Genomic DNA, 8807 nt, shown 5'->3' with positions numbered 1-8807 from the left:
ACTGTATAGTAATTTATTGGGGGCAGGGGAAGAGAAGGAGAGGGGTTAACAATATTTTCTGTCTGGAAATTAGGGCACTGTCACCTTTGAGAAAGATAAACCAGGTCAGGATCAAACTGATTTAGGAGCCAAATATTAAGCTAACTGATTGAACTCAAGAAAGGGTTTTCAATGGCTTGTTTGCAGTTAAGAATATTGAGAGCTTCCCTCCCTCCCTTATTCCTCTGTGGCAAACCCTAAGAATAAGTGAGAGGGGACAGATATATACACAGATAATTATGTAGATTTCTTAAACAGAGCTTTAAAAAAACCCCACAAAACTCCTTGAATATGACTTTAAGGAGACGCTTCCTTCTCCGGTTTGCTGTCTTTATCCATAGGTGTTGCCAACTGGTTGACCCTCTTAAGGAGTTTGGGGAAGGAAAGTTGTTCCTCCCTCACCCCTCACTCACTTCCACATGACACAAGGTAGCTTCTTTCACATTTGTCTTGATTTGCTTAAAATGGCAAGAAGGTCGTTATTCCAGCTGGCTTTGGCCCTCTCTCAGACCCACCTGTAGAGTTCGGGTGGGTCTGAAGTTCACCATATTCCCTGCTCCTGACCCCTGTTCCTCTGCATTTGTAGTGCAGGCTGGAATGTCCAGACTAGGGGTGCGGTGGGGCAGGCCAGTGGAGGTGGGGTGGCAAGAAGCGCCCTCCCTTGGCTGTGAGATCCAGCAATAAAGCAGAGGGATGTGATCAACAGCCCCAGATTAACAGCCCCAGAACTCTCATTACAAAAGATGTATGTGCTTTGTTGAAAGAAAGTCAAATAACCCAGAAGGCTGTTGGTGGTTCTTCCTCACATACATTCCAAGTTAAGTACTATTAGCCTTGTGGTGCAGGTCCTTCCACACCTTTCCCTATGGACAGATGGACACGTCTGAGTTCCACTGGGGCCAGGACAGAGGAAACAGAAACTCAGCCCCGTGGGGACCCAGAGGAAGGAGGACAGCACCTTCAACCGTCCTGCTGTCTTGATAAGCCAATTGTCAGATTGCCGTGCAGTGGGGTAGCCAGGCTGGGCTGGTCCCAGCAGCCGTTGGGGAGAATCAGATTGGGGAAAGCTGCAAAAACGAAACCGAAGTAAAATAGTCTCTATAAGTATTGCTTCTTTATATTGTGACATTTAGATACTGAGAATAATTAGAAAAGCAGGAATTGAAAATGAGGAAGAAATGAGAGATGAAGTGGGTGGTTTCAGAAGAACAGATGGATGTGTTTTGTGATGCAGCCTTGGGAGAGACTGGAGGGCAGCTGAGCCTGCGAGGATGTCTCCTGCCCTTGGGAGGGACTGGGGGGTGGGATTCATGGGTGTTGTGCCTGGGAGTGATCAAGGTTAGACAGACCTCTTGAGGGTTTGGTGCTCCTTTATCTGATGTTCTCTGGCATGAAGTTATCCATGGGCAGAGCTGTGGCTCTGATCTGAGTTCATCATCCTGTGAGTCTAGCAGTGGTACCAGCATTGACGCCCTTACCCCACCCTACCCGCCTTGGTGAGCATGCACAGGAAAGGCAACATGCTCTCCACGATGTTCATGGCATAGGTGATAGCTCTGTGTTTTTATTCAAGGACGACATCATCCTACCTTTCCTGGTCCCAGAGCTGGAGACACAAAGATGCCCCCATGGGCGGGTTGGTCTGGGACCCTGGAGGTTCCTGGTATGACCTGTGTCACCAGCTTGGGGCACACTCCTTCACTTTACTTTTCCAGGTGATGCTCAAGCCTTTATGTCCATAAGCAACAATTCTTATACCTCCCTCTAGATCACCCTTCCCTTGGATGTCAAAGAATTCCAGGGGTCAGTCCTTCCCAAGCTGGACTGGGACACCAGAAAATTAGATGTGCACACTAATTGACTGTGGTGACCACAGGTGTCGCTGGTGTAAGTGAAGGTTTCCGCATGGTCCATGGGCCCGCCCACTCTCTGGGGACACATGCACAGGGTTGTGACAGCCCACTCTGGTGCCCTAGAACAACTTCTCTTGGCTGTCACATGTTCAGCCTTCCTTCCTCAGAGCAGGACATCTGCCAGGGTCCCTAAGTCCTCAGTGGCTTCCCTCAGCTGTTGCATGAACCTGTTGATTCTGAATTTGGGTCAGCCTCCAGGGCATCTGCCCTTCTCCAGGGGGAGTCACCTTAAGGGCCTTTCCTGCCAGGTGCCTGCTTCAGGGCCACCCCAGACTACCCCGATGGCTGCCCCAACTTCATCCTCTGGGTTCCTGTGCAAACGTCCACCCTGAACTGTGGAATCCAGGGAGAGGCAATCTGCTGAACCACACACAGCAAACCAGGCGGCTTGTTTATGTTTATCATCTTTCCCCAGAACAACTTGCTGCTTCTAGATTCACATAACCATGGAAGCCTAGTCAAAGGATTTTTCCCATAATAAACATCCATTCTCTGTTTCTAGCTTAAGACTCAAATTCTCTATCACTCTGCATTAGAATACTTAGTTTAAAATGTTTAAAAATATATATACAAGAACTATAAAAAGAAAGTAAATATTACCCTTCAGATACCCCCTTGTATCAGCCAGGGTGCAAGAGAAAGGACACCTCAGTGGGGTAGTTTGAGGAGAGTTTAAGAAAGGGCTTGTCTGCCAAGGAGGAGGGAAACCCCAGGCAGACATGGATAGTGCCCAGCTACCACCCATGGGCCCGCAGGGGCAAGGCCAGGTCTCCTAAGCGCATATTCAAATTACTTTCAAAGGTTTTAAGAATCCCAAGGATTCTAAATCCTCTTTGAAGAGGCGGCAGAGTGGAGGGGCTGAGAGCACAGACTTGCGTGCAAATGCTGACCCAGCCACTTACTGATTTTGTGATGTGCGGCACGTTGCTTAACCCGTCTTGTGCCTCAGTGTCCTCACCTGCATGTGGGGGTTATAGTAGTGTCTACTTCATAGGGGTGCTGTGAGGAGTGAATGCTGTACATGACCCAGGTGCATTGCCTGGCAAATGGAGCTTGTGAAATAAAACCAATAAAAAAATGTCACTGTATATGCAACAAGCTGATGTAACCTGCTGACTCCCAAGACGGGTGGGCCTTTTACCTTGCTCTTTGTTGCAGGCAGCAGACCAGTATTGTCCTTGGACTCTCAAGCCCCACAGGACTGTAGGGAAAGAATTCCTTTCTTACCACCTCTGCTCCCTTGGTGCCAGGTGCAAGTGCCTTGGACTTGGCAGGCCGGGGCGCCCTTGCTGGGCATCCCCTTAGGGGACTTGGCCTGCAGCCCTGACTCATCGGTAACGAGCCAGCAGAATCCCTCCCTCTCTGCCCTCCAGGGTGGCTGTTTCCTAGTCAGTCCCTGCAGACACAGCCTTCAGCTAAACTCATGTGTTTACTTGTTCTGTTGCCAGTTCATTTGCCTTTCTGAACGCTGTTTGAATGCTAAAAACAATTATTAAAAGTTTAAACTTCATTCTGAGTCAGAAAACTTCACTGAAGTAACTGCTGGTGGGAATCAGGTATACTTTCCATTCTGCTTAATTTTTAATACCAGCTTGGCATTTTTTTTTAATTTTTAGATTAAAAAATTAATTGAAGTATAGTTGATTTACAACATTTTGTTAGTTTCAGGTGTATAGCAAAGTGATTTGGCTATGCATATATATATATATATATATATACACATATATGTCTTTATTCTTTTTTTCTGATTATTTTCCATTATAGTTTATTACAAGCTATTGAATATAGTTCCCTGTGCTGTCTTCAGAGAAGGCAGAAAGAAAACTCAGTTGGAAGCCTGTGAGTTTGTGAATGCAGCTCCTAGACCTGACTTGCCCCCCTGCCATGTGCCTTCCCTGCCTCCTGGGGCAGGGCGGGGCAGATGTTGGGGGCTTTTTTTTTTTTTTTTTTAAGGCGTGCTGAGCAGCATGCGGCGTGCTGAGCAGCATGCGGCGTGCTGAGCAGCATGCGGGAACTTCCCTGATCAGGGATCAAACCCGTGCCACCTGCATTGGGAGTGCGTAGTCTTAACCACTGGACCGCCGGGGAAGTCTCACATGTGGGCTTAATACACAATTGGTTCTTGGACAAATGAGTAGAAGATAACCCTCTTTTCCTGAGCACTTTCTAAAGGCCAGATGTGGCACTGGCTCATACAAATGCCATGTAAGTTATGTCACTGTCACGAGCAGACACGTTCTTGGGAGGAGATGCCTAGTTCACCTACAGTAATATTGATGGTGGCAAGGATAGGCCCTGATCTTCCACAATTAATGTGCCTTGATATTTTTAGGTCTTGAGTACAGACTTGTTTGTCTAAACATAGCCTACTGCATTCATCAGGATTGTTTTAGTTGCAACTCAAACTGGCTCAAATTAAAAAGTGAATTCATTGGCTCACGTAACTAAAAACTTTGTGGAAAAGCTTGAGGCATTAAGGTGCTTTGTGGTGCTTCAAAGCTTTAGGCCTTGGTCCAGATGCTCAAGCAGTGTTCTCTGGAATATCTGCTTTCCTCCATTTTAGCTTCATTTCATTCTTGGCATTTCCACATTTCAGCAGAGTGGCCAAACAGAAGGCTACTGGTTATGTCTTACTAACTTAGCCACCCAGGGAAAGAGAGTCCCTTTTTTTTCTTTTCTTTTTTTTTTTTTTAGCTTAAAACACCATACATTTATTATTGACAGTTTTGGAGGTCAGAAGTCACTCTCACTGAAACTATTGATAAAATCACTTGTCAGCAGGCTGCATTCATTCTGGAGCCCCAGGGGAGAATCTGTGTCCACACCCTTTTTTTAAAAAATTGAAGTATAATTGACCTGTGTTCTAACACCATGTTAGTTCCCAGTGTACAACATACTGATTCGATATTTCTGTACATTACAAAATGATCACCAGAAGAGTCTTTTGATGCTTTCCACAAAATCCCTTGTTCATTGCCTCTGAGTGGCCCATCTTGAGCTATGTGCTGTTCCCTGGACCAATCACTGTGGCTGGGAGGATGAGATGGTGTCATTGACAAGGCCTAGGTCACATGGTCCTGGGGGTGGGGGTGAGGGTATAGAGTCCCTCTAGTAAAACCTTAGGGATTAATGGGGGCAAGGCATGGCTTCCCAAAGAAAAACCCAATGCTTTACCCAAATAAAACATGATGGAGAGTTAGAGCTTACTAAACTGAAATTTTCTCTTTGGAATTTCTACAAATGTTTCTGTTTGATTTAAGCAAAACGCAGGAGCCTGTCATTCTCTGGGTTTCCCAGACTCACTGGTGTGGCATTTGCCTCCTCTTACCTCCCAGCCCCAACTTCCTGTCATACAGAGGCCCCTATAGAGAGCTGTCCTGCAGTGCTCTTTGCCATTCCTGAGCTTTTGAACATGCTTTTGCCCTACGTGGAATGCCTTCCTTGTTCCTCATTAAGCCCATTCATCCTGTGAAACTCGGCTCAAAAGTCTCATCTGTGAAGCCCCTGGTTTCCTGGGGGCAGAGCCAGTGCCTAACTGTATGGGTAGCATCCCATACCAATCCCTCACAACACACACACCTAGACTTTTTAAAAAGGATATAATTTACATACCATAAAACTTACCCTTTAAAAGTATACAACCGAATGAATTTCAGTATATTCACCAGGTTGTGCAAATATCACCACAATCTAATTCCAGAACATTTTTAAGACCCCCCAAAAGAAAGCCGAGACCCGTAAGCAGTCACTCTCCATCCTCCCCTTCCTCGGCCAGTGGCAGTCACCAATCTACCTTCTGTTTCTGTTGATTTACCAGTTTTGGACATTTTGTGTAGATGGAATTACACAATACGTGATCTTTCATGTCCAGCTTCCTTCACTTGCACAATGTAATAGTGTTTCCGAAGTTTATACACGTGGTATCACCTTTTTATTAATATGTCTGAACAATATTCCACTGTATGAGTATCACATTATCTTTTTGTCAGATGATGAACATGTGGTTATTTCCACACTTTGGTAATTATGACTAATGCTGCTATAAACATTCATGTACACGTTTCTGTGTGGACATATATTTTCAATTCTCTTGGGAGTGGAATTGCTGGGACATGATGGTAATACTGTTTTTAACTTTTGAGGAACCGCCAAACTATTCCAAAGTGACTGCAACATTTTACATTCTCATCACTAGTGTATGAGGGCTCCAGTTTCTCCACATCCTCCAACACTTAATATTGTCCATCTTTTTGATTATAGCCATCCTAGTGGCTGTGAAGTGGTATCTCAGTGTGGTTTTGATTTGCATTTCCCTATTGAGTAATGACGTTGAATGTCTTTTCATGTACTTGTGATTTTTACATCTTCTCTGGAGAAATGTCTATTCAAATCTTTTAACCATTTTAAAAATGGGTTATTTGTGCTCTTATTGTTGAGACGTAGTTTTTTAGTCTTAATACTCAATCCCTACCAGATACTTGATTTGCAAATATTCTCTCCTATTCTGTGGGCTGTCTTTTCATTTTCTTCATGGTGTCCTTTGAAGCACAAAAGTCTTTAATAAAGTCCAATTTATCTGTTTTTCCTTCTGTTGCCTGTGCTTTTAGTATCATATTTAAGAAACCATTGCTAAGTCCAAGATCATGGAGATTTGCCCCTTGTAAGAGTTTTATAGTTTAGCTCCTACATTTAGGTCTATGAACCATTTTCAGTTCATTTTTATATGTGGTGTTAGGTAAGGGTCCAGCTTCATTCTTTTGCCTGAGGATATCCAGTTGTCCCAGCACCATTTGTTAAAAAGATGATTTTTTTCCCATTGAATTGTCTTGGCACCCTTGTTGAAAATTAACCACAAATGTATAGGTCTCTTTCTGGACTCTCAATTCTGTCCCATTGATCTGTGCCTATCCTTATGTCAGTACGACAATGTCTTTATTTCATTGTAGCTTTGTAGTAAGTTTCAAAATTGGGATAAGTGAGTCCTCCAAATTTGCTTCTCCTTTTTAAGATTGTTTTGGCTATTCTGGGTCTCTAGCATTTCCATGGGAATTTTAGCTTGTCAATTTCTGCAAAGAAGCCAGGCGGGATTTTAATAGGGATTGTGTTGAATCTGTAGATCAGTTTTGGGAGTATTGCCATCTGAACAATATTAAGTCTTTAAATCCACGAACATAGGATGTTTTTCAATTTATGTAGATCATTTTAAATTTCTTTCAATAATGTTTTATAGTTTTTATTGTACAAGTCTTACACATCTTTTGTTAAATCCTTTCCTAAGTTTTTTATTCTTGTTGATTCTGTTGTAAATTGGATTGTTCATTGTTAGTGTATAGAAATGCAGTTGGCTTTGTGTGTTCATCTTATATCCTTCAACATTGCTGAAGTTGTTTATTAACTTCAGTAGTTTCTGTGTTGTGTATGTGAATTCCATAGGATTTTGTTTTCTTCTTTTTTTAAACAACATAATTTCTCAAAATAATTGATTTAAGCATATGCAGTGGTGACTTCAACCCTTGACTCCTGGCTCAGTACTGGTGAAAGTAATCAGCTTAACCATCTCAGAAGGGCTGTGCCAAGTCAGTGAGCTGCTTGTGGATCCTCATCTGAAAACAGTCCCGTATCTTAGAAACTTCACCACAAGGAGTTTTTCTTTTAGTGATTCTTAGAGTCTTGGTAGGCATCTGAACTGGTCCTTTCACTTTGAGATTCTTTGCCTTTGCACCACTGATCAAGACAGCACACACCTTCTCCAAAGATTTTACACTGTGGCTGGTCAGGGTAATTCTAATTCGGTGAATTGCCACCTCTGGTTCCGCGGGTGTCTTTCCGGTATCTTTAAAAGCCGCGGCTGCGTCACGGCTTCCTGAAAGACTGTTCCTCAGGGAGATGGAACAGCACAGCTGTGAATCAGGAGCAGAAGTGGGCAGTCCAGGGCTCCACTGGGGCTGCGGCTGTGTCTCAAAGAGCAGGATTTTCTAGATACAAGATCATGTCATCTGCAAACAGAGATGGTTTTACTTCTTCCTTTCCATTCTGGATGCTTTGATTTCTTTTTTTGCCTAAATGCCCCAGGTAGGACTTCTGATACAACCGTGCATAGGAGTGATGCTGTGGGTTTTTCATAGCTGCCCTTTATCAGGTTGAAGTTGTTCCCTTCTGTTCCTAGTTTGTTGACTATTTTGTCATGAAGGGGTGGTGATGTTTTTTTTTCCCAAATGCTTTTTCTGTGTCTATTGAGATACAGTTTTTGTTCTTTATTAATATACCATATTCTATTAATATGGTATATTACATTGATTTTCTTATGTGGAACCAAATTTTTATTCCTGGGATAAACCCACGGTGTGTAGTCTTCGTTCTATGTTGCTGGATGTGGTTTGCCTGCAGCATTGTATTGAGGATTTCTGCATCTGTATTGATAAGGAACATTGATCTGTGGTTTTCCTGTGATACATTTCTTTTTCATCTTTGGACCTTATATTTTGTTGTTGTTGGTTTATTTTTTACTTTGTTGTTTTTTCCCCCAGCATGGGAGCTCCTTAGGGCCAAAGATGAGTACCGTAAACCTCAGATCTCTAGACCTCAGCACAGGGCCTATGTGGAGGGGTCAAGAGATGGTGACTGAGACAAATGAGGCAGCTTCTGCCCTGTACCAGACTGTCCTCTGGATCCTTGGAGTTCAAGTGCATTTGGAATGTTTTCATCCCAGTTGGATAGAACCTTGCCTGGATAGAACCTTAAATCCAAACAGCACCAAGGCATGGGTCATTTTTCCTGTTTCACAACAGTCATGCCCACGGGGATGCCGGGAGCATCTTTGTATTCTCCCAGGAGCCTGGTGTAAGAGGGGAGTTG

The 8807-nt window shown here is 43.6% G+C and overlaps 1 pseudogene across 1 annotated transcript; it reads right to left on the bottom strand.

Moving 5' to 3' along the window:
• Positions 1-6730: 6730 nt before the first annotated feature.
• On the bottom strand, positions 6731-8641 carry LOC309969169 (small ribosomal subunit protein uS10-like; annotated as a pseudogene). Its single transcript has 2 exons — positions 8606-8641; positions 6731-7927 (listed from the first exon to the last, which is right to left on the bottom strand). The product of its transcript is annotated as a small ribosomal subunit protein uS10-like (transcript).
• Between the last annotated feature and the right edge of the window lie 166 nt (positions 8642-8807).

The sequence above is a fragment of the Leucopleurus acutus genome (genome assembly GCF_964270905.1).
Source record: "Leucopleurus acutus genome assembly, chromosome: 1".
Taxonomy (NCBI): Eukaryota; Metazoa; Chordata; class Mammalia; order Artiodactyla; family Delphinidae; genus Leucopleurus; species Leucopleurus acutus.
This window is presented reverse-complemented; position numbering and strand designations above follow the sequence as displayed.